At 45.4% G+C, this 23,918-nt stretch overlaps 1 protein-coding gene and 1 pseudogene across 3 annotated transcripts in view; both read left to right on the top strand.

Moving 5' to 3' along the window:
* Nucleotides 1-7,714: 7,714 nt before the first annotated feature.
* LOC132523445 (A-kinase anchor protein 2) overlaps nucleotides 7,715-23,918 on the top strand; it is a 113,312-nt gene continuing 97,108 nt past the window's right edge. For all 3 annotated transcript variants that reach the window (XM_060154649.1, XM_060154648.1, XM_060154647.1), the window contains exon 1: nucleotides 7,715-7,851. The gene's annotated coding sequence lies outside the window, so the exon portion shown is untranslated. The remainder of the gene's footprint in view (nucleotides 7,852-23,918) is intronic.
* LOC132524015 (U6 spliceosomal RNA) lies at nucleotides 12,838-12,938 on the top strand (annotated as a pseudogene).

The following is a 23,918-nucleotide window of genomic DNA, read 5'->3' as shown; positions in this document are numbered from 1 at the left end:
AAGAAGAGAGAAAGGAGAGGGAGAAGGAAAAGAAGCAGGAGAGAAGGCAAAGGCCTTTACTTGAGGAGTCGGAGGCTCTTCCCAGATTATGTGGGTTTTTATGCTTTAGTTGACTTTATCATAAGCTGTTATGGTTTCTAAAGTGATTTTACATAGGTCATGGTCCCCTCCCAACAGAAGCTTTTAATATGCTGTAGAAGAAGCCATTATTATTCTCCGTGTCTAAATGGTCTTTAACATTTTATAATCTTCATTGTTACTTAGGTAAGTAATTAACTTACTCTGTGTAGATAAACTCAGACTGCCTTCTGAGTATTCCCCCATCATATTCAGTGAACTCACCTTCACGCCTGGATAAGTAATTTAATATATTCAGTATCGTAGGAGGAAAAAGCCTACTGTCTTGTTGGGTTGTTCTCAATATTAAAATACTTGACCAGTAAGTCAGAGACTGCTTACTGCAAAGGCCACCCCTCTCCGATGATCAGAATTATTAAAGTTTAAAATGTCAAGTTTCCCCGAATAGTACTGAATATCCTTATGGTTCTTTCCATAAATTAACATCCTGTAATTAAGAGTTCTGAGGAAAACACTTGAGCATGACTGGGAAAATGTTACGGTCCCATTTTTTAAAAACTAAAAAATCATTCTCATGTTACCTAAACTGAAAAGGAATTAAGTACCACCAGAAAGAAAGGTAGTTTTGTATTTAGAACACAGATCGGTGGGAATTCCCTGGCTGTCCAGTGGTTAGAACTCAGCGCTTTCACTGCTGAGGCCCCGGGTTCCATCCCTGGTCTGGGGAACTAAGATCCCAAAAGCCTCGTGGTGCAGCCAAAAATAAATAAATAAATAGAATAAAACACGGATCGCTAACCAGAAGCAAATTCACTGGATTTACTCAACAGAAACTGCCTTCCGCCCTGGGGGCGCTGCTCCCATGGTTGTGTCTGTGAACAGGCTGGGTCCCTTCCCATACATTCCAAGTATATTTAGCAGACTTTGTGTTTGTGATGCCGTGCCTTAAAAGCACCTTGTTCCATGCTGTGTCTCCATTAGGGCATGAACTCCAGAGTGTTTACTAGATTTTTTAAATGCTTCAGTTGTTAAATGAGATAAAATTCCCAGCCAGGAAACAAAGAACTTGAGCCTCCGGGCTTTGTTGTTAATTACCAAAGTATTACACGAGTACATTCTTCTCATTAACACTTAAGCTTTGAGGCCTCTGTAAAGAGGAAGGTGGAGCCCACAGTGGTCCCACGTGGCCTTCCTGTGCCTTCTTGCTTCCCTCACAGGGGGACTCTGTCGTCTGTGCTCTCTCTCCCTTCCCCACCCTGCCTTTCCCCTGCACATGTAGCTTTTTTCCTGCATCCTTTCCAACAAGCAGCTTCCATGTTGCTGCATTTCATTGATGATTTTAGTCTGGAACACTGTATGACTTGCACTTTATAATGGTACCCTTTAAATGTATATTACAAGGGGCAATCTGGATGCACAATGTCCCTTTGTCAATGTAGAGAAGGCACAGTCCAGCTATAATGTGGGACAAAATGAAAGCAGTTAGATGGGCAAAAGTTGCTTGGGTTTGGGGATGTTTCTTTGGAGTGTTTTTAAAAGTCTTTTGAAAAAAGAGTCTCAAGCATTGGGGTGAATGTCATCAGGTCACCATTTCCTTGTGTTAGAGGATTTGGCAAAGGAGAGGCCAAGTGTGAGGATGCAGGGAAAGGAAATATATGTGGAACAGGCTGGAAAGGAACTTACTCGGGCACAGGAAGCTGGAGATCCTGGAGAGGAAATAAAGGAAAGGCAGGCAGCCACAAACTAGGCCAAGAACGGGAGTAAACATGGTCCCAGAGCCAAGTGTTCTCATGTGACAGCCATCCCTGTCTCTGTGTTCACTTGCTCTCTTCTTCCCCTGCCTAAAGATAATTGTGTCCATCCCAAGTGGGTCCCAGACCAGGCTATGTCATAGAATCATGGGAGAGGCTTAAACAAATATAGATTCCTGAGCCCCAGATCTTCTAGGGAAATTAACCCAGGCTTTTTTTTTTTTTTTTCCCCCAGTTTTCCAGCTACTCTCAACGTGGGCTAGCTTGGGAAACACTGATATTCAAAATTTTAAGAGCTGACCATCACTCAGAAACCAGACTTGATACTAGAGAAGAGATGGTTTTGAGAAGAGTGTTTTTAATTTGATAAAACAACTATAAGTCAGAACAAACAGTCCATATCCTGTCTTATATGTTGTGCATTCATTCAGAAAGTTGATGGTTAAAACAGTCTATGGATGAAATATCTCTCCTATGGAAAAGCCAAGGATGTAAGCATCATGCCTTACAATTATCTAGAGATGACGTTTTTGCCGTTTTATAAAAATCAGAGATCAGTGGAGAAATGTCTTAAGTGGGAAATCCATAAACAAACAAGACATGCAGATGAATAGGGTAAAACCACGACCAGAATCAGAAAATAAGCCAAAGGTCTGTGTGCATCCTAGGAGTTTGTGGGCTGGCTGTCCCAAGTCCCACAGCCTTCAGAAGAAAATTATTCCTTTTATATTTAAATTAAAATTACTTGGACCCTTACCCACAAAGCGTTAGAGGTGGTCCAGTGCCCACCCCACTATTTTTATGGATTTTTTTATGTTGTTTTTTTTTGTGTTTTTTTTGCGGTACACAGGCCTCTCACTGTGGTGGCCTCTCCCGTTGCGGAGCACAGGCTCCGGACGCGCAGGCTCAGCGGCCAGGAGCGGCATGTGGGATCTTCCCGGACCAGGGCACGAACCCGTGTCCCCTGCATCGGCAGATGGACTCTCAACCACTGCGCCACCAGGGAAGCCCATGTTTATGGATTTTTAACTCAAGTGGTTAACTCCGGTGGGATGGAATTAGTTCTCCTGGTCACTTCTTGTTCTGATTTCCCATCTTGTCTGAATTCTTAATCTCACATCCTTCTTGTGTGATATCCAGTCTGCACCAAGCCATATATTAGCCCCTTGCCTTTGGTTCTCCGAACAAATACTGTTATCAGAGGTCTAGGGGTTACCTGAAGTACTTACATCACAACATTGCACAGCAAGCAATTTTAAAAGTTTATATTAAACAGTCTCTTTATTTTGGCCATTCTGTGATCAGGAATTTCTTATTCACTGACTCCTCCCTACCACTTCAGTCTTCTTCTAACTCGCAGATCTTATAACCTTCTGAATTCCAAAAGTGAATTGCAAATTCAAGTGTATAAGCATTTTTTTTAATTTTAAGAGATATCACCAAATTGTATAACGAATTTACCAATTTATTAACATCAGTTTATATTCCCTTCAACAGTGTTCAATACTTAATTTTCATCCTCTCACCAATGATAGATAATATTTGTATTTTATGTATTTACTGATATAGGCAAAATATATTATTCCAGTATTTTCATTGCATTTTTTTTTTTTTTTTTTTTTTTTTTTTTTTGCGGTACGCGGGCCTCTCACTGCTATGGCCTCTTCCGCTGCGGAGCACAGGCTCCGGACGCGCAGGCTCAGCGGCCATGGCTCACGGGCCCAGCCGCTCCGCGGCATGTGGGATCTTCCCGGAGCGGAGCACGAACCCGTGTCCCCTGCATCGGCAGGTGGACTCTCAACCACTGTGCCACCAGGGAAGCCCTGCATTTTTTTTTTTTTTAATGAGAGTTTCGGCATCTTTTCCTAAATTCAATGGCCAGTTATAGTTACTTATCTATAAATGACTGGTTTGTTTTTTTCAATCAGATAGTTGGTAATTTTCTTCAATTTTCATATTGATTTGTAAGAACTCTTTCCATATTAGAGATAGTAACCCGTTGTTATATATGTTGCAAATATTTCCCCCTGTTTGTTTCTTCTCTTAGATTTGCAGTGGTGCATCTGGTCCCATGGGGATGCCCTTGGGATTGGGATTGTTCCTAACTTTCCAATGACTTTACCTGGTACTTGCTGGGAAAGCCCAACAGATTTAAGGCTATTGGTTTGATGGGGGCCAGCCTTCTTGGTGCTGGTTTTCTTTGTTTTTCCATCTTATTCTTACTCTTTTTTTTCTAGCAAGCCTTTATTTTCTGTAGGACACATTTAGTACTTAAGGAGTATACCCAGCTGATGCTTTTTGGTCTTTCTCCTTGCCAGAAGGAGGAAATGGCAAATTCTTTATGATTGACCAGTCTTGGCCCCTTCTTTGGGTTTTCAGATCAGCTCTCTGAGCAACTCATGGGTCTTTCTTTCAGCTTCTATTCTTCTCTAAGCTTGGGGAGGAAGAAGAGGCTCTGTCAATCTGTGCCTAGGCTGACTTCTTTCCCAGAAACCCAACCTTTACTTTTGGTGTTGCTCTAGTAAGTACATTCTATTTCTTGTGTCCCCTGGAGGCCACTCTTGCTCAGGGGCACCATTTAAAATCTGCAGGCAACATAAGCAAAAATGTACACTTAGGCCATAGGGGAAAAAAAAATCATGACCTCCCCTCTTGCTGAGCAACATTTCCATAGAAGGCGTTGTGTCCTAAATGGTGTAGGGAGTGTTTAACATTTTCATATCCTAGCTCTGTTTGTTTGTCTTCACAGAATCAGTAGCCCTTTATTTGCTTCTTACATGGATCAAGGAGCCTATATATTTCATAAAATATTCTCAGCTCTAATAACCATTATCATGTTAAGACACATACAGTGTGATGAGCCCATAAGCATGCACTGGGTAAGAAGCCAGCCTTTCCCATCTCCAGTGTTTCTTTTTTTTTTTAAATTTAAATTTTTTTTTTATTATTTATTGGGTCTTTGTTGCTGTGCGCGGGCTTTCTCTAGTTGCGGTGAGCAGGGGGCTACTCTTTGTTGTGGTTCGCGGGCTTCTCACTGTGGTGGCTTCTCTTGTTGCAGAGCACGGGCTCTAGGCGCCCAGGCTTCAGGAGTTGTGGCTCGCAGGTTCTGGAGTGCAGGCTCAGTAGTTGCGGCACACGGGCTTAGTTGCTCCGCGGCATGTGGGATCTTCCCGGTCCAGGGCTCGAACCCGTGTCCCCTGCGTTGGCAGGCGGATTCTTAACCACTGTGCCACCAGGGAAGCCCTCCAGTGTTTCTTATACTTTCATGTTCTTAAGAATCACCTAGGAGCTGTTAAAACAGTTTCCCTGGTCCTGCCCCCAGAGATTCTGACTTAGTAGGTAAAGGTGGAGCCCAGGAATTTGCATTTTTAATAAATGCAGACATGGTCCTGATATCTGTGGTCCTTAGTCCTGGCTTTGGGTCCAGGGCAAGATATCTCAATATCGGCACCCTTGACATTTGGGATACAACGATCCTTTGTTGTTGTGGGACTGTACCATACCCTTCAGTATATTTAGCAACATCCCTGGCCTCTAACCGTTAGATGTCAGTAACACCCCACCCCCACTATGACAATATGACAATCAAAAATGTCTTCAGACATTTCCAAAATGTCTGGGTGGGTGGGGGGGGCAGTGGGGGGGAAGCATCAAATCACCCTTGGTTGAGAACCGCTGACCTAGGGGGAAATAAATGTTAATTGAAAACAGTTTTTACTCTCACATGCAGATGTTCATACCCTTGCATTGATTTCATTGAACAAATTAAACAGATATTTCTGATCCCTGGTGTGTACCAAGGCTTTCATTTTAAAAAAGTGTAGCTTAATCATGGCTTCCTCTTTAATATCTTATAAGATGAAAGAAAAGGAAATGTTCTTGTAAATTAATATCTATTGAACGTGTACTTTTCCTAAATTAATATTCCCAGTAGTTTTCTGTAGAATATGCCAGAACTTTAAAATTAACAGAAAATTAGCATTAATTAATTCATATTTAAAAATAATATTACAGTAATATTAACACTGACATTGCTTTCGGAAAGAATTCAGAATTGCTGTAATATTTCTAATACGGAAACAAATTTGACTGGTAAATGATACATTCTAATTTAGGAATATAGGAAGAAAGTGATGATGCACTTGCCCTAATACTGTTTATAAAAATCTCACCTCTGCTGTAAGTTTAGAATTTTTCCTTGAAGAGTCTATGGTCCATATAAATAAATAAGTGTCCCCAAACATGCTCATTTCAATGTGAGTTTTCACATACTATTAAAATGTTAAAAATAGATCACAATGTAGGGCACCCAAATATTTAACTCAGGTTAGTGCCATGAAGAGCTGAAAGAGAGAAAGGAAGGAAGGAAGGAGGAAAGGAAGAAAGAAAAGAAAAGGAAAGAAAGGGATTGACTGAGGCTAAAACTCTGTAATCTCCAACCACTGGTCAGTAAATTCTGTTGAAATTCAATAGTGTAAGAGACAAACATGCAAAAAGGCTGGTGAAACAATTCCTAAATGCCAAGAAAAAGAAGCCTATAGATTTTCAGGAACCCTGAGGAGAACCGCTGAGGTCTCCATTGTAGCCTTCACTGCATCCCCACCTCCCCTTTGGTGAAGGTGTGAATAAGCCTTCAGACAGTAAAGAAGCCTTTTCCGGGCTTGATGCTATTTTTAATGTCTTTAGCTGGACAGGCTTTCTGGACAGGTCCCTATGTTACCGTTTCTTGTATGGGAAATCAAGGTCCCTGGCAGTTGTCTTTCCCTGCTGTGTGTGGCAGGCAGAATTGATTCTCAGAAGAGGACCCCGGGATTTTGGCCAGCGGTTCAGAAAAAAAGCGGCCAACAGAGGATGGAAACTAGGGGAGTAAGGGGCTCTGCCTTGCAGAGGTGGAGAGGGAGAATCACTGGGAAATGAAAACCTTGATCATGCCTAGTGGAAAGTTGAATTCAAGAAATCTGACTACATATCATGGTTATATTTCCTCCGCATAGAACACCTTGGTTTTAAAAATACTCTTCTGTGTGAGGTGTTTCTGTGTGTGTCCTCCCAGGATTTCTAGAAGGTCCATCTTCAGAGGGTCATTAACATTATTTAAATATTCATGGTGGGGGAGGGGATTACCAGCTGAAATTTCAGACAGCTTGGGAGTGGGGGATGGCTGGCCACCCGCCGGATCCAGCCCCACGCGGTGTATCAGCTGCCTCCTTCCCCACCGCTGGCTTTGTTAACACACGAGCTCTGACACCAAGCCACCAGCTGCCACAACAGGGAGGGCAGCATGAAGGCTCTGGAGAGCCAGGGAACCAGAAGCATCCCTGTCCCTCAGCCTCAGGACCACGTCACGGAGAGGCCCAAAACACACAAAGACGCGTCTCCCACCGGCTCCCAGCCGTCCTGCTTACCCGGACACAGCCTTGGTGCTGGTAAGGGATGGGGAGCTCGACCCCTCGGATAGGAACTCAGCGGTGCCGGCCTTGTGAGGGCGCACACGCAGCCACACACTTCCATATACACTCATATGCACGTATGTATACACCAACGCACACGTCCAGATGCACGCACGCCGACACGGCCACACGTGCGCTAACACAGGTCCACGTACCCAGACACAGTGCCCTCTCCCCAGTTAGGAAATACTCGTCTTCACTTGCCCCATCCCTCCATCCCTCCAGTCTATCCGTTCACTCATTTCTTGGTTTCTCAGTGTGTGCCAAGATTTCGCCAAAGCCACAGACAGAAGGTGCGAGTGGTTGGGGAGGGGATATGGAAGCGGAGGGCCAGACCTCTGCCCCAGGCGCTGGGAAGGGGGCGGGGAAGGGGCGGGCTCCGGGAGCAGGCGGGCGGCGCTCCCGGCCCTCCAGCGCGCAGAGCGGCCGCGGCTCTCGGCAGATGCGCTCGCCCCAGCCGGGGCCTGCCGAACGGCTTTCCGCGGAGTCTCCCCGACGCCCCGAGGAGGAGGTAGCGGCCGCGCCGCGCTAGATCGGAGGCCGAGGACAGCGCCTCCGTCCGGCGCCCAGAGGTGGGTGTCCAAGCTCAGGCGCGGCGACCCAGGAAACCAAGTCCCTGGGGCCCCCTCCTGGTGTTGGGGCCTCGGGCGCGCGGGGAGAGGGTGGCTTGAGAGGGATTGGTCTCTTGGGAGGCCCTCTGATGCACCGCGGACTTTAAAGGGCTTTTATGGTCCTTGCCTAGTGGAGCGTGTGCGGGGCGGGGGCCTGGCTGGAAAGGGCTGTGACCCTGTGGCTTTGAATTCCTAGGTTTGGGGGAGGGCCAGCTTTTGGCTGCTTTATTCAATACTTACTCACTTATATATGCTTTAAAAACTAAACTTAGGAATACCACCTCCCTCCCACCCCCTCCGCCAAACACACAGAGAGTCGGGCTGTACAGGAAAAGCAGAGAAAAATCAAAGGTCGGTAACCGCCTCTCCAGGCCTGGGAGCCGCGGTAGATGGAGCCAGCGGTTCCAGCTGGAGAAGAAGGCGCGCGTCCTGACTCCTTTGATGGTAGCGCTGGGGGCGTTTTCAGAAATCAGGAGCTTTGCAGGGAGACTGAGGCCGAGGAGGGCCGGGTTCTCAGCCAGCTGGAACCTTTTGGAATGGGGTCCGGGGAGCTGCTGCAGGAGGAGGGAGCAGCCCTTCTGCGCGCGGAGGGAGGGGGAACCGGGTCCGAGCTGAGCCTGGAAGTTCGGCCCGAGGCTGGGACCCCAGCTATTAGGCTCTGGTGTTTTATCCTGGATAAAGCCGGAGGGTAGGTCTCTTTGGCCCCCTTTGTGGGGACACTGTGGGGAGTCGAGGGCGCGGATCGTGGTGGTGAGCGCTGGGGCAAGTGTTCTGAAATCGCGGTGGAGGCGACGCGCCTCCCAGGATAGGAGCTAGGAGATACTGGCGGCCCTGAGAAATTCTAAAGAATCGTAGCGGAGAACAGGGGACTGAATGGACGTCCGGGAGAGCGGGCTGTCCGGGAGCCCGCGGAGGGAGGCGAGGCGGGCTGGGGAGCGGTGGAGTTAGTGGGCGGTGAGGGCGGAAGGCGAAGCGGCGGCTGCAGGTCGTGGGGAACGAGGCGGAGGGTGGGCCCGCGGGAGCTGGTTTCTGAGTTTCCCTGGACGGGTGCGAGACGGCCAGCATTGGGGATCTCTCCCTGATCCGCAGAAGGGGCCGTCTGGGAGGGAAGTGACTCGTGTAGAGAGATGGTGGATTATTTCTCCAGACCCGGTTTCCCGCGTGGGGCAGTAGTGGTTTGGCAGATGTCTGCGCAGCACCTAACACCCCCCCCCCACGTATTTACCTTTGAAAAGAACACACACACACACACACCCTCTATATAGTATATCCCTCAGTCTACACACACACCACACACCACACACACACACACACACACTCTCTCTCTCTCTCTGTCTCTCTCTGTCTCTCTCTGTCTCTCTCTCTCTCTCTCTCTCTCTCTCTCTCTCTCTCTCTCTCTCTCTCTCTCTCTCTCTCTCTCTCTCTCCCTCTCTCTCCCTCTCTCTCCTCTCTCTCTCTCTCTCTCTCTCTCTCTCTCTCTCTCTCTCTCTCTCTCGTATATCCCTCAGTCTGCAAACAACTTCTCAGAGGAAGCGGTCTTCCGTCTTATCACCCGTCACAGGCACCTGGAGGCTGAATTAGGACAAACCCACCACTCACCAGTGTAACCCCAGGGGATTTCTTTCCTTGGCTTTGTTCTAATTGAAGAGAGTTAAATTAAGCATCACACTTTTCTTCCTGGAAATGTTCGAAATTTAATTAAACACTCTCTTTCTGCTGGCAGCCTCCTCAACTTTGATCAATAAAATCTCAGAGTAACAGGTCTAGAAATGAGGCATATTTAGTAAGGAGTTCACTGCTTCTTTAAACATAAAGCCTTTTAAGAATTGAAACTTGCCCTAAAGCACCTCTAAATGGCTGTCCGATGCCTGCGCTCTCCTCTCCAGTTTTGATATAGGCTCTTTGCTTAAAGGGCATCTTCTCCTTTGAGTGGTCACACCATGGGTCTTGTAGGCCCTGCAGTTATTTTGAGCTGCACCAATAAAATTAGTCATGAGCCAGAAGAAATGAAAGTAATATACCTTGGGTCTCCAGATACCTTACCTAATAGACTGGGCAATTAAGTGTTGAGATGCTTCTCTGGCAGTGGAGTTCATTTTTAACTTCTTTCTGGGATGCCAAGATGCTAGTGTGAGACTGGGCTTTGAGATGGGACAAACATTTTGAAATACCCATTATTTCATAGTTCTGGCATGACAGTTGAAACAGTTTCCTGCCTGCGGAGTTCAGGGCAGTGTTGTCAGAATTTATTTCACTTTCATAAGTGGCTCCTTATGCCTCACTAGCCTCAGGGTCTCTGGCTGATAAAGTGGAAGAGGTTGTCTTAATTTAGTTATCAAGTGAGGGGAAAATGATCTGCTGGTTGTTTTATTTCTAAACCTTTCAGCATTTCAATATAGAAATTACATATTAACTGTTGCTTCTAAAATGTTAACACCCTGGACTTTCTAATTAATTATGATAATTATGGGCTAGATTCTGCTGTCTTTATAGATTTGGTGGATTCTTAAAACACCCGTGTCCTAGATTTCTATCAAGGTTGTCATCACAAGTCTCTACATATTAGGAAAATGAGAAATGTTTCAAATAAAAATGCAATTGAATTTGGACAGGGGTTGTGTTGAGGGATTTTAATGATTAAAACAGGAGCATGTTGAAAATTGACTCTGAAAACCAGTTTCATTTTTAAGTTTTATACATTTCTCGGCACTGGTATGACCTGTCATGAATTAGCCTCTGGAATGGCTGTCCTTTGATCCTGAGAGACATGGGAGTCACCATTTGCTTAGATGATTGGTCAGGCATCCTGTGTAAGCTATTGGAAATTTCAAATTGATTAATATACTTATCAGGTTCAACAGTGTTAGTAAGTCTTGCTAGAAGATTGCATCATTTTTTGGTACTGTGCAAACTTGACACCCGGAGGCAGATTTGCTGTGATGCTAAAAAAACTTAAGCTTCAGAGCCTTGCACTAGCACCAGCCTCATCCAGGAACACTTTGGGTGGCTTGGGCCTGAGGGAGGCAGTGCGTCCATCAGCCATCAGGGGAGATAGATAGGAAGGGAGGGAGGGAGGAGAGAGAGAGAGAGAGAGAGAGAGGGAGAGACAGAGAGAGAGACAGAGAGAGAGAGAGACAGAGAGAGACAGAGAGAGAGAGAGAGAGAGAGAGAAATATCTTTGTTAGATAATCACCTTCTAAGGATATATGACTGCTGTTAAGTTTTGGACATATGCCCTTCAAACACATTTTCCAGGAAGATATTATTATAGAAAAGTTGAAATTATCTCTGTTGTAACAGGAAAATCCACTACAGGTTTCCCCCACTTTCTGAAAGTTCACATTAGTGCCACTTAGCTTTTACTCAGGATCTACATTTCGCTAACCAAAAGAAATCCAAAGAAGATTTTCCCTTCTATGAAGAAGCTGTTACCGAACTAGTGTAGTCTTTGGTAAAATGGAAGTGTCTGCTGTAACATGAAGTGGGAATGCTCTTTGCTTCATGCCAGTTCAGCTTACCAAAGGTTTCATGGGAGTGGTCTACTTTCAGATAGTGGGACAAACCGGTATTTTGCTCAAAAAGGAAAACTATAGAGTATGTTTGTGTGATTTAAGTAGGACTTGATCAATTAGAATACTTAAGAACTAGAGTGCTCTAATAATTTCAGTAACTGAAATTTAAACTTGTCTTAAACATTTATTTCAACTGTTGTTGATGAAGATTTTCTAAGATGTAATAAATGACTACCCCGCCTCGACTACTTCTTGCCTTAGTGAGTTGACCGTGGTGAACGTACTGTTGTCCTTCCCTTGACCGTTCAGGATTTTGTAGTCTCAGCGTGATGTTAGCGTAGATACAAATTATAATTTTTAGAAGTGTAGAAGTGTAATCGCCAAACCTTGTCCAGTACAGACTATGGAGGCTGGCTTTTGAGAAAACTAAAATCCCAATATAAATGTTATTTCTGTTCTTTGCCCCAGTCTCTGAAAGATGAGCGCCAGAAAAACGAGTTAATCAAGACCTTGCCTTCTTCCTACAGTAAAACAGGATGCGCTTTCTCCAGGGTTCAGCCAGAGGTTCTTTATTCCTTTTGAAGTGAATTCAGAGATTGAGGAGGTGCAGAAGAGGACAGACAGCATGGGCGGAGGGACTGAGAGCATCCTTGGGCCCATTGACCTCTTTTTCCCTTTGGTACTTTTTTTTTTTTTTTTTTTTTGCGGTACGCGGGCCTCTCACTGCCGTGGCCTCTCCCGCTGCGGAGCACAGGCTCCGGACGCGCAGGCTCAGGGGCCATGGCTCACGGGCCCAGCCGCTCCGTGGCATGTGGGATCTTCTCAGACCGGGACACGAACCCGTTTCCCCTGCATCGGCAGGCGGACTCTCAACCACTGCGCCATCAGGGAAGCCCACCCTTTGGTACTTCTCTCTCAAATCTAGGAGCACCAGTGCTATCAGGCCTTGGGGGGGGACACGTTTGAGTAGAATCAAGGAACACGTAAGTGGCATTTGTTCCTTTCTTGGTTGGAGTCTCAGAAAGACTGCATGGGCCCTGCAACTGGAAAAGGTACCCTTTGGAGGTAGAATGCTGAAGGTTTCCTTATTCAGGAAGAGGATAGGGATGGGAATGAAATGATGGAGCTTCCCTCAAGTGGGTTTATTTGTCTGTTTGTCTTGGAGGATACATGTCCGAGTTGGGGGAGTCATGGTGTGAACGCCAAGGAAGGGGAGAGAGCTGTAGAACTTGGTGGGGGTGACATTGTCCTCTGAAGCCCCCTTTTCAGGGACTTTGTGGCCAGTTGGATGCTTGATTGGAGCAGATGGGGTGAGCACAGCCAAATACACAGATACTATATCTAACGCCCCAGTTATCCAGAGCCACGGCAGGGCCCAAACTCATTAGTGCGTTGGCCAAATTCTCTATAAGATCTACAGCATGTCACATAAACTGAGTCTTAGTTCCTTCATCTATAAAAAATGGGATACGGAGAAGATTAGCGTGGCCCCTGTGCAAGGATGACATGCAAATTCATGAAGTGTTCCATATTTTTTATACATACTACTAAATATAAAATAGATAACTAATAGGGACCTACTGTATATCACAGGGAACTCGACTCGATACTCTGCAATGAGCTATATGGGAAAAGAATCTAAAGAAGTGGATATATGTATATGTATAGCTGATTCACTTTGCTGTACAGCGGAAACTAACGCAGCACTTTAAATCAACTATACTCCAATAAAAACTTTATAAAAATAATAAATAAAAATTAAAAATGGGGATACCAAAACTTACCTACTTCAGAATTTAAATGAAATAGGTATGGAAGCACCTTGAACATGTATTCTTCCCCAAATTGGTTGTTTTCTTTAATTAACCAACATCTTCTTTCATCTTTATGGCAGATGCAAGTAAGTAAACAGTTTTTAAAGTTAATTTAATTTAATTTTTTTTTTTGCGGTACGCGGGCCTCTCACTGTCGTGGCCTCTCCCGTCGCGGAGCACAGGCTCCAGAGGCGCAGGCTCAGCGGCCATGGCTCTCGGGCACAGCCGCTCCGCGGCATGTGGGATCTTCCCGGACCGGGGCACGAACCCGTGTCCCCTGCATCGGCAGGCGGACTCTCAACCACTGCGCCACCAGGGAAGCCCTAAAGTTAATTTAAAAAAATTCCAGCAATTGTGTAGCACATCAGTTGTTCATGCTTTACACTGATCAGACCCAGAAGCTCTGGGCACAGAGGTTCTCAGGCCTGACCTCCACGCCCACCCCACAGCCCCCTTTTGACTTGGGGAACCTGGCTGACATCCTTCTCGTCCCCTTACCCCTGAACACTTGCACTGTTGTATCGAGGCTTCTTCCAGTCTTCTTTACTTGCTCTCTCCTGATGCTTCGAGTAGGTCAGAAATTGCTTCTCAATGGGAAAATGGACCCAAATTTTCAGGACCCTAATCCTGGGCTTTAAGCTCAGTGACCGGCAGTAGGATGGGGGTCACTGGGATTCCCCTTCACGAACTACTGCAAGCTTCTTTGCCAGCTTTAATGAGTTTACTCTGTCATAAGGCAGGAACATAGATGAATGTATGAAGTAAAGATTTGCCACGAGGTTTAAAATAAAAAAGGTTTTCAGAAGAGCCCGAGAAGCGTAGTGAATTCAGTCCTTTGTGTCTCATCATTGAACTTCTCACAGATTTGCAGTAGAGCTGGCTGCTTGGATGATGATGTAGCAGCCAGATGAGGTGGGCACACCAGAAACATTATTTCGAGTTAATTCTTAAGTGCTACACATCATTCTTCTTAACAGACACATATAAAAGGTAACCTCCACCCTTGGTCCAAACCTCACCACCAATTTCATGGTGCCACGCCTGTGTTAGGATGAGGCTGTGCGTTTAAGGAAGTGAGTCGGTTAGGAAAAGCAGTTGGGGATTCACAAACAGCATGACTGAAAAAGCAGAACACTGTAGCACCTAACCCAGTTTGTGATGCCCCTGTGAAGTTTTATTTTTAATCCCTGTCTGCTGGAGGGAAGTCCCCCTCAGAACGTCTCCGCAGGGGAAACCGTCCAGCTCAGGGCCAGTGACTCTCCAGTGTACGTACTCTGTTTAAGGGCCTCAGCCCTGCATGAAGACCCAGTTTCCTGGGAATTTGCCTGTTCACTTGAGCAGCATATCTGGACATGTGCTGCATCACCCCAGTGTCCATAGAGTGTCCATATGGTACAGACTGTCAGCATCACCCATGTGGGAGGAGCCTGGATACTGCCTTTTAAACTGGTTTTGCTGGTGATGCCAAGACCAGGTGATGGTGGCAGTCCTGGTGCTCTGTCAGCAGGTCTGTGAATTCTACTTGCACGTTCTGCCCTGTGGAGCACCCAGCGTCCTTATCTGCTACGTATGATTGGCGAGCAGTCGAGTCAGTGTATATCAATGGCGGTCCAGAACTATTAACCTCTCTTCGAACTGCATAAGGATGTTTTTTCTTGCTTTGCGTATGCTTCAGCGAGGAAGCCTTGAAAAGGATTATTACTGTGCAGAGCAAGGATAAACAGTGATGCTAGAGCAGTTTTTCCTGGGTTGTCAAAGGGTGCTGGACTGGACGTTACCCCACAGGCCTTAGAGCGCCCTGGGTTGGTGAGGTTTAGAGGAGAACTTTGCCAGACCTTCCAGGGTTATTGTGTTTTGTCGGTTAGAAGGAAGAGTGTGTGCGTGGAACTGGTACCCACACCGCTCCAAGTTCTGTGAAGAGAGAGCGTTTCCTTAGGTGGCCATCCTGTCCATCGCCATGGCTTTTCCCGGGGTGTTTGTGATGATCCTGTGGGCCTTGGACTGAGCTAGCGCTTCCTGCAGCAGAGACCAGCCCTGCAGACTCTGGGGCAAGCCCCGACCCTCAGATGCCTTTCTTCCCACCCAGCCTGACCAGCCTCAAATGCAGAGCTCTGCCAGGGCCGCCTGAGCCCCGCACCTGGGTGTAGGTGGAGGAAGGCCAAACCACACTTTCCAGTAGGCGATTAACTGCCGGCTTGCTGCCCCTCTCCCAGCACAGCTGACTGTCTCGGCTTCTGTTCTCATGACGACATTTGCACAGTGGAATCATGCAGAAACTTACTTTGTTTGGAGCAATGCCTCCCATACATTTTTTCTGATACAGCCTACAAATGGAGAAAGACACCATTGTTGAGCACTTTTCGTGGGGGTGGGGTGGGGATGGTGAGAGAGTGACTTTCCCAAAGGAATACATCGTACTTAATATTCTAGAAAAATCAAGTACTACACAACCCTGAATTCAAAAGCTTTCTCTGTATGTATGTTAAAATCAAGGTCTATGTGTCATGTGCTGTGTGATCCCAAGGCTGTATTTAGCCTGGCAAATTAGTATTTTTGCATTAGAACATTTTATCCTCGCAAAGGATAGCAAGGATTCTCCCCGTACACAATTCCAGATGAGTAGAATTCATTCATTTGGGGAGGAATATGAAGAAACTGTTTTGGAAATTGAGATCCAACCCACAGCACTTGCGATTATTCCTGTTTGAGATCATTTTTCCTTTTGAGGAAAGTTTAAATCAGTGTTAAATGCAGCATGGAGGTGGACCCAGAGAGTGGGAGGCATTGCTTTCGCATGAAATCACAATGTGTACATTGTTGAAAAATATTCTTTTCATCGTATGCTTCATTACCAAAACCATTCACAGCCTCCAGAGGACGACAGATGTTATGGTGTAAGCAACAGAGAGAGTATAAACTAGAAGAAAGGAAAGGGAAGAAATCCCTCCTTCTCCAACCACCACTTAGAATGGAATTGAGTTTTTTTCTTCTAGGGAATTCCCTGTAATCCCCAGGGATGGCTTGACCTTGAGGTTTCTCGGCTTGGTGCTGGGAGGAGCTAAGAGGAAAAGGGGAGGGAATTAACATTTTCTGAGCGCCAGACACCAAACTGGTTGCTTTATCTTCAGTGTCTTACCTAATGCTAGCAATCACCACCATTTTTCAAATGAGGATGCTGAGGCCCTGGGAGGTTATCAGGTAACCAGCCGAGGTGTGCAGACGCCAGCCAGTTTTCTTACGCAGTTCTCCCTCTTGTTACTAAGCCAGCGCTAAAGGGCCCTGGTGCTCAGAGTGTGGTCTGAGGACCGGCGGCATTAGCATCACCATTACCCAGGGGCTTTGTTGAAACTAGAGAATCCTGAGCCCCATTCCAGACCTGCGGAGTTGGAATCTGCATTTGTAACAGAATCCCTAGGGACTTGTGCGCACAGTATGGTGTGAGAAGCTCCACTACCCCGGACCTGGAGGGCGAAGGTCTGGCAGATACCACCGAGAAAACTAGCCAAACCTCAGGACTGCGATCAGCAGACTGATTTGAGGGATTGGTCTATCTGGGAGCGGGGATGGGTGCAACTATGAATAGAATCTAGCAGGATGCAGCTAAGCATCTTAAAATGCACGGGATGCCCCCCTCCCCTCGCAACAACGAACTATCTTGCCCCGAATGTCCACAGTGCTGATGCTGAGAAACCCAGATCTAGTCGTCCATATCTGGAATTCACATCCTGTAGATATGTTTCCAGGGCTTCCGATGCCTGCAGCTCTCTAGCAAGTGTAACTTAGATGATACTGATTGCATTTTGCTATGCAAATGTGATTCTCTTTACTGGGACTTGGAAAGAGTAAAAGAGCTGAAATTGCAGCGTGATAGATTTCTGTTAGGGTTATGAGAGTGTCTGGCTCTGGTACCCAGGATGTTGCAGAAATGTTTCTGAGCGTGGGGGTCACTCCGCCCCCTCCAGTCCTGCCTGGCAACAGTACCTTTTGTTTGTTTTACCCCCCAAACTTACTCAGGCCTCTGTTCTATTTCTCAGCCTCCAAGCAAGCTGTGTTGGGTCAGCCGTGATACCTGGAGGCTGGGGGAGGAAAGGGAATAAACGCAAGACTGGTGAAGGGAAGCAAAGCCTCTTTCCTACCACCTTGCCTCCCTGCCTGCCCCTGGGATCTACTCATCTCCCCCTTTTCTCACTCAGCTCCTCTAATTCCAGCACCTCCACTGACAAACACCTCTCCTCTCCTCTCTCCCTGCCCCTTCTCTTCCTCTCTAGATTCTGGCCCAGAACATCTAGAACTCTCTCCCCTCCATCCCCTCTGCCTCTCTCCCTCCTTTTCTCTCGGTCTTCCGTTTGTGAGCTGAAAATCAACCTGAATCACGACTGGGAAGTGAAACCAGGATGCCCAGTGTATATTAAGGGAGGGAAAAGTTTTGAACTGAAATTCTATCCGATAAAGAACCCTTGGCATTTATCTCCGTCAGAATGGCTACAAACACCTCTACCTACTTTCTTGTTCTACTCTGATTAAAATTTGCTTTTTCTCGAGCTCTAGAGTTGGAAAACAGAATTCTTTCTTGGTTCTAGTGTGTTTTCCAGCTTTCTTTCACTGTCGATATTATAACGATCATTTTCCTATACTTTTAAATGAACATTGTCATTGAAGTAGATTGTTCTCAACAAGTTTTAGATTTATCACCGAGGCATCCCAAGGAGAAGAAAATCTCTTCGCAACTTCTGTGTACCTTCTTTTTCATAACTCTCATGATCCTTTGCAAATGAAAGGGGACGCCTTGGGGAGTGACGGCAGGCTACACAGAACGTCCAGCTCCAGCATTTGGAGCCAGAGGCCGGGGCAGATGAAGCTGGAGTGCTGGGCTTCTGGCCAGAGTGGAATGAATCTTCCCAGCACTGGGAAGCCTGTGTTTTTCCAGCAGACCAGATGATCTGCTCCAGAGGGCTTTAAATTGGGAAATGCGGAGTTCTGGGGAACAGTGAAAATCAGAGAACAGGAGATTATGGAGGATTATTGGTTATGTCACAAACAGGGGGAGGTATGACATCTGGTAACTGATTCCTAGTAATTGTTTTGAGAAAATAATTGGGAAATCAGTATTAGAAACAATTTTGTCTTTAATATGAGTCCTAAAGGTGTATAAATGAGAGGAAGAGGACTTTCCTGGTGGTCCAGTGGTTAAAACTCTGCACTTCCACTGCAGGGGGCGCAGGTTCAATCCCTGGTGGGGGAACTAAGATCCCACATGCAGTGCATTGCGGCCAAAATAAATAAATAAATGAGAGGAAGAAAACCTTAGAGGACTTTGTCCCCCGAGGTACCCCTCCTGTCTTCAGCCCACACCCTCTAAGTGTGTTGTCACATCTCATGAACGCCTCAAGGGTCCTCTTGGGCTTGATAATGTATGCCATCTTTTGAAAGATCCACTAAATTCTTTTGGCCACAAATTATGCCTTTCAAAATTGTCCTGGAAGAATGCTAGTAAGAATCATTACACAATTGACTACTGCAAATCCTTGGACACATACAGAGTAACAATTACTGGGGCTTTATGAAGAATGGGTCCAAACCAAGGGCAGAGTTTACATGAACAGAGGAAAACATAATTCAATATGTGTACAATTGAATAAAACCTTGAACCTTTAACACGGGCCCATTTTCATACACAAATTGGGATGAAGCTTCTTTCAAAAGAGCGTAACTTTGAAAAAGCTCAGATTTTCATATTTCTTCAGTGAGTTGAATCTTCCATAAGTGCAGATACTGGGAGATTAAAGGGGATTTAAGATGCTTCTGATAATGAATATTCATTGAAAATCAGACCCTCTTCCAAGTGCCACATATGAATCGCCCTCTTTCTTTCTTTCTTTTTTTTTTTTTTTTTGCGGTACGCGGGCCTCTCACTGTTGTGGCCTCTCCCGTTGCGGAGCACAGGCTCCGGATGCGCAGCCTCAGCGGCCATGGCTCACGGGGCCCAGCCGCTCCGCGGCATGTGGGATCTTCCCGGACCGGGGCATGAACCCGTGTCCCCTGCATCGGCAGGCGGGCTCTCAACCACTGCGACACCAGGGAAGCCCTATATTGCCATCTTTAACCCTCGTAACGTCCTCCTGTTGGGAAGATACCAGTATTAGAAATTTTTGTTACAGATGAAGAAACTGAGCTCAGTGGTTTAAGACAAGGGCGTGTATCTAGTAGCACAGTCAGAACTTGAATCCTTGTAGTCTGGCTTTTATACACAGTCTCTTAATCTTTACCAAACTTATTCTGCCTTCTTTGTACTTAAGACAAACTAAACTTGCCGTCTCCTACTGCAGTTGAGGGTATGGATCTCAGTCCACAAGCAAAGGCTTGCAAAAAACGTAGCATTTTATAACTTATGTAAATTAACTATTTTGTCTCCAAGGCTTCAGTCTGTCCGGCTAATAGAAAATTTAACCTCAGTTATCTTGGGAAGACGCCCACCTTATGATTGCATCCAAGGTCTAAGGTTTTAGGAAAAGGGCCATCTAGACACCTCCCGACGCCGGTTTTAGTTATGATTTCCAGTCACTGTCTATACTGCTTTGACTGTTTCTGTCCACGTGGGCAAGTTTGAGGCTCTCGGCTGTTCCACACAGGCATGGGATGGAGCCTGGGAATCCTTGGCAAATCTGGGAACCTGGAGCCTGGAGTCTTTCCTCTCTGAAGTCTTGCCACCTCTACTGGGAGCTTCCAGGGAACAGAGCAAAACACCCAGAGGTAGAGGATGGAAGGGTGCTTTCTAGAATGCCTTGCATAATCTTGTCTATAGCTTAGATTTTTACAAAAGCTAGGAAGAACGTTGACTCCTTGACACCAGATCTCCAAAGCAAGCATCCTGCTGGCTGCCTGCCTGCCTAAGGGGGAGGAAGGAGGAGAGAACGTAAAAGGAGAACACATTCATTAAGATCTCAGAAATATTCATGGACTAGAGTGGTGGTTGCCAGGGGCTGGGGGGAGGGAGGAATGGGGAGTTAGTGTTAAATGGGTACAGTTTCAGTTTTGCAAAATGAAAAGAGTTCTCTGGATGGGTGGTGGTGATGGTAGCAGAACAATGTGAGTATACTTAATGCCCCTGAACTGTACACTTGAAGATGGTCAAAATGCTGAATTTTATGTTTGTATATTTTACCACGATAAAGCATAGTCATCCACACAGAAATTTTATTTCCTTGGTACCAATTTTGACTTTTACTAAAAACAGTCAAAAGATAAATCCAAATGACAGAAATAGAAAATAAACATCACCATCAAAAAAAAAAAAGTTCATGAAAAACTATCTTTTGAAAGCTAAAGGAGAGCAGTAGATTTGAATCCTCCAGTGGTGGGTGTGTTCACTTCCTTCAAGGGAAGCGCTGGTTTTGTCTGACCTCTGAGCCCAGCCTTGGTCTTGAAGACAGTGGGCCCCGAACACCCAATGGTAAAGTGGCCTCAGAAAGTGTTTGAGGTTCAGCTGGTCCATTCCCTTGAAGAACACTCAGCAAGATGGGCCTGTGTGGTTCATGGTACCCTCTTTGGAGCCCACGGGACTGATTCGAAGAGGAGAACATGTGTTGAGCTGTGTTTTCCTACTGTCTAGGCTGCTCTCTGGCCCTGGGATGAGGGCAGCTCCATAATTACCACACCTCTGTCATCAAAGGAATCCCGAGTTGTCACATTTCTCAATATTGTTTCCTTTGCAAATTAATTCTGGTTTGTCATATTTCCAAGGTGGAAACTACCTCTCCTCGCTTTTTTTTTCCCCCACTGTAGCTCCATGATAAGGGAAATGATGGATGCCTGGACTTGTCTTCCAGCATCCAGGGCACTGCATATCTGGGCCCTGCAGGGGCCCAAGCTCTGAAACAGGAAGAGGTGCCTGTCGAGGTCTCAAAGACACACTTTCTTAGAGTTTGCTGTCTTCTCATGCTTCCCCGGCTGTCAGAAAGGGCATGAGAGTGACCTGGGGGTTGCGAGGCTGTGGAAACACAGTGGGGGCAGCCTTGGATGGCTCTTCCCCTCTGTGGGCTTTGGTGTCACCCCAGCAGGGTGACTTCCAGGCGGAGGGCCAGCTCCCCGACACCCATGACAGCAGGGTCCCTTCTGCCTGCCGGCCCCGAGAAGCATGCTGGGGCATTTCTGTGATGGCACTGCTAGTTCTTCCCCTTGCTTGCTTGTTTGTCATTTTAATTGTGGTAAAATATACATAACATAAAATAGACCATCTGGACCATTTTCAGTCATGTTAAGTACATTCACATTGTTGTGATACCATCACCATCCATCGGTCCACAGAACTTTTCATCTTGTAAAATTGAAACCCTTTACCCATTAAATACCAACTCCCCCTTCCCCTCTCCCCTTCTAGCCCCTGGTAACCACCGTCTACTTCTGGTCTCTCTTAGTTTGGCTACTCTAGGTAACTCATCTAAGTGGAATTACATAGTATCTCTCCTTTTGTGACTGGCGTAATGTCCTCAAGGTTCCCCCATGTTTTAGCAGCTGTTAGAATTTCCGTCCTTTTTAATGTTGGTGAATTATATTCCAGAGTATGTCTATACCATATTTTGTTTATCCGTCATCCATCGATGGACAGTTGGGCTGCTTCCACCATTTGTCCCACCCTTGTTGTTGAGAGGCATGAGCCATCTGTGAAGTCCTCCGGAGACAGAAGAATTCCCCAGTCCCTACTTTCAAGGAGTTCACTTCTCTAGCAAGTGCCAAAGTACTAATACAGGAAAAACTAAATCACAGTAAATCATCGTATATTATGAGACATCTGTCAGGACATGTCACAAGAGGATGTGGATTTGCAAAATGCATGGCTTTATAGTGTGGATTCCAGAGGTAGGTAGCCCAAGCCCCAATCCTGGCTTTGTCTTTAGTATCCATGTCACTTTGGGGGAATTATTGAATCTTTTCTAAGCTTCAGTTTCTTTCAGTCTGTAGAATGGGGTTAATAGTACTTTCCCCATAGAGTTGTTGGGAGGTTTAAATGAGAAAACATTGATAAAGAGTTTAACAGAGAGCCTGGCATGTGGTTAGCATTCAAGACTAACATATAGAGGAAGCAACCTATTAGCTACTAAATGCCAGTCAGTTCTTTTTAATATATTGTTCTTGTTCTCTTAATCTGACTGTAAACATTAGTATCTGCATTTGCCACAATTTCGCAAATATTTGTGGTTCCTATTCTTTCTTTCCTCTTCATCTCCCTTTAAGATTATGGTCGTTTGCGTGGTAATCGATTTTGGAGATTCTCAGATTATTCAGTAAGAATAAGCTGTTTTTATCAGATAATTGATAATAAAAGTGAATATGGCCTGGCTTTCTTATCCATGGGAGGATATAAAATGAGGAAGGGAATGACCGTTAGTAGATAACCTTTATCTAACTGGCGAGGGAGTTAGCTTTCCCTAACTCTGGGCCCCTTAGGGAGAGGGGGAGGCCGGGTTCCATCTCTTGGTAACGTAGGTCTGATAACATTGCCTAAGTGGCTGTTCTCTCAGTTAAAAATTTCATATTTAGATTATTTTAATCTCAAAGATGGAAATACTCTCATTTTTTCTAGTAATGCTTAAGAAAACTTTAAAAAATTAAATTGATAGTTTTGCTGAATGAAATATTTTTCTCTTCAGGGGTGCCCTAAGGCATTCTAGAATGTAGGTCTAAGGCACATCATCTGGCTGGTGCATTACTTTATTCTATTCCTGTTTGTCTGCTTGGTATTTCCAACCCAGGAGTCCACCGACTTCAAGGCAATTGAATCCATTATTACCCAGGAGAAAAAAAGTCTGAGTCTCCCTTGCCCCAACAGTAGATTTCTCTCTAAAAAAATAAAAATAAAAATAATAAAGGCATTTGAGAGGAGCGGGTGCACACACAGGAACCTCCTCCTCCACCCTAGCTGTTGCTAAGCTGTAAGCTAATATTGTGAGAGAGAAAAAATATCAAGTTCTCAACTTTCTTTGCCATACCGCTTTGTATTTTTTACTAGCATTAACGAAGGTTTTCCCCCAAATGCTGGTTAAAGCTGAATGGTTTGTCCTTTAGTTTGTAGACTAGGGAGCTTTGCTTAGATTAACTCAAGGTGCCCAGGCTTCTTCCACTCCTCTTGGAGTTCTTTTTACACCTTCCCTGTTATTCTGGTGGTATCTTTCAATCAGCTTTTCTGATCAAGTATTTATGGTGACGATTACTCAGTCTGCTGGGGTGGGTAAAGGAATGTTGTGGTGCCTTTAAATATATTTGTCTATTTGTCATCAAAAGTGAAAACCAAACTTGGAGATTCTTTTCTCTATTTTAAATTTGGAGACTTTTCTTTTTGCCAAAATCTCTGGAGAATGATAAGGTAGCGGTGGTTGAAATACTTCTGCGGCTTTTAGCAAGGGAGGATTTAGCAAGTGAGAGTTTCCCAGATTGGGTTTAGATTCATATTTGTTTATGTTCCAAACTTTTTTTTTTTTCTATAATACCACAGTTTTGAGTATCAGCAGAACTTGGGGCAGATGGTATTTCATGGAATGTGTGTAATCGTTCGGGGTTGTACATTTTACTCAAATAAACTTTCATGACGGGTTGGTTAAATAGGACAAAGTCTCCAGCAGACTCCACTTGACTCTTTTTGTTCTTTTCCTGTTTTCCTGATCAGACATCTGTCCAGTCCCCTTTAAAGAGGGCAGCTGAGTAGCGT

Source organism: Lagenorhynchus albirostris, chromosome 7 (genome assembly GCF_949774975.1).
Source record: "Lagenorhynchus albirostris chromosome 7, mLagAlb1.1, whole genome shotgun sequence".
NCBI lineage: Eukaryota > Metazoa > Chordata > Mammalia > Artiodactyla > Delphinidae > Lagenorhynchus > Lagenorhynchus albirostris.
This window is presented reverse-complemented; position numbering and strand designations above follow the sequence as displayed.